A 2,376-nucleotide genomic window follows, 5' to 3' on the forward strand; every position below is an offset into this window, starting at 1 on the left:
TATTCAGTAGATACTGGTTGATTGAATAATTGAATTAAGGAAGAGATAACTCAGTGAATGAATGGAAAGCTCATATTTACAGGAAATTCATGTAACTGTAAAAATACTTAATCTGTGACACTCTAAACCCATATCACAATGTTCTCAGAGAAGTGGACAACCACATTCTCTAGAAACTGAGTAATTTTTATGTCACTTATCAGTAATCATCATTTTCATTCAAAGATGTCACTGCTCATCTGTTGAAACACAAGATAGACCAAATTCCCCCATCAGATGGGGCATCTGCACTAAGGCTCACATTGCCTCAGATACCTCTGCACAGAAGTATGCTTGCCAGATTGCAGCCAGAAGGATATCAGCCCTAGGAAAAATAGCATCATTTTTTTCTACTCTTGCCTATAATGTATACATAGCCAAAAGTGGTCATCCCTCTCTAAGGTCAAACACTACCCTGTTATGAATTATTTAATGTTGAGTTTATATAGCACTCTGACACTTAACAAGGCACTTTCTACTTTACCTTCCTAAGAAAGATATGAGACTAGAAAACTGATGCAAATAGAGGATAAGAAGTTAAACTAGTTACAAGGTACTTCTGTTCATATAGATTACAGAACTCATCATTCCAGAGTTAAACTATAATAAATTCTGTGAAGGTGGGTGGTTTGGATGAGAATCCTTTTACACATAGATTTCTTTCCCTTTTTTTCTTTAAGCCAGTCATGAAGAATATAGGCCCCAGATTTCTCTCACATTTAGATGTTAGGAACAGAAAAATAAGTATTTCAAGAATTAATGATACTATCAACCCTTACATTTACTTTGGAACTCCAGGTGAGAACTAGTCCTGCATTCAGAGTAAATGAATTTTTTTTTTTAAAAAAAGCAACATTCACATTTCCTCTGAGGAGCATTTCCGACAGAGTATATTCTTCAGAGCTGCCTTCACATCTTTGTTCCTCAAACTATAGACAAGGGGGTTGAGCATAGGAGTCACGACACCATAGAAGAGAGAGATGATTTTGTCTGTGACTTGTACTTTGTCTGCACCAGAGAAGTCTTTAGTTTTGAGTTTTGCATAGATGAAGAGGATGGTTCCATAGAATATAATCACCACTGTGAGGTGGGCAGAGCAGGTGGAAAAGGCTTTGTGCCTTCCCTCTGCAGAAGGAATCCTCAGGATGGTGGAGAGAATGAAAACATAGGAAACAAAAATGAAAAGTACTGGAACAAGAAGAAAAATCATATTAGCAACAACCATGCTAATAACATTTATGGAAATATCAGCACAGGCCAATTTTAAGACAGCCAAGATTTCACAAGTAAAATGATTAATGACATTATCCCCACAGAAAGGAAGCCGCATGGCAAGAGACATATGCAACACAGAATTGACACCCCCTGCAATCCAGGACCCAGCAGCCATAGGCACATACAAATTCTTGCTCATAATGACAGGGTATCTCAGAGGGTTACAGATGGCCACATAGCAGTCAAATGCCATCATGCTTAGAAGGACACACTCTGTGGCTCCCATAGCAAAGGAGAGAAACATTTGCACTCCACACCCAGAGAAGGAAATGGTTTTCTTTGAAGCTAAGAACCTGCTGAGAAATAAGGGAATAGAAGAACTGGTGTAGCAAATATTCAAAAATGATAAGTTACTGAGGAAAAAGTACATGGGGGTGTGCAGGTGAGAGTCACAGACACAATGATGATGACTCCATTTCCCAGCAGGGTCAACAGGTACATAAATAGCACCAGCAAGAAATAAATGGCCTCAAGCTCTGGGTAGCCAGAAAGCCCCAGTAGGACAAATTCTGTAACAGAAGACTGATTGGTCTTTCCCATGTTAATATTTTCTTTCACCAAAAGGAATTCTGCAGCAGCCAGAATACATGTGCATCTGTTACTGCAGTGTTTGTAAGAGTTGTTTGCATCCTTAAGTGGCTTCCCTTATGGGTAATGTGGACCTATAATTGGATACACAGATAGCATAAGAACATGTTACAATCCTCTAAGCTAAGATCAGTTAGACTTTTAGAACACATGAAGGAGGCTTTAACTCCAAAAAAATATGCCCTTGTTAGAAAACAGATTCAGAACACATACAACTGGGTTAGAATTGTGTATCTCACTTACATTATGAATTTGAAATTATTGTGAATGCAATGTCACCATAACATTTTGACCAAACAATCCAAAACACAACTAATGTTAGCCTTAGCAAAAATAACTGTTCTGCAGTTACTAAAACATAATGGTTAGATGTAAATCCTGATTCAACAGTAATTTAACCTCAGTGGCAGCATTGTTTTGTGGCTAGAAGAACAAACTGAAAAGACACATTTTTAGAGAAAGGATGTTTGGTTA

General features: G+C 37.8%; 1 pseudogene across 1 annotated transcript; it reads right to left on the reverse strand.

Moving 5' to 3' along the window:
• Positions 1-895: 895 nt before the first annotated feature.
• LOC307054113 (olfactory receptor 13C7-like) lies at positions 896-1,903 on the reverse strand (annotated as a pseudogene). Its single transcript has one exon. The product of its transcript is annotated as an olfactory receptor 13C7-like (transcript).
• Between the last annotated feature and the right edge of the window lie 473 nt (positions 1,904-2,376).

Source organism: Hyperoodon ampullatus (assembly GCF_949752795.1).
Source record: "Hyperoodon ampullatus genome assembly, chromosome: 6".
NCBI classification, from domain to species: Eukaryota; Metazoa; Chordata; class Mammalia; order Artiodactyla; family Ziphiidae; genus Hyperoodon; species Hyperoodon ampullatus.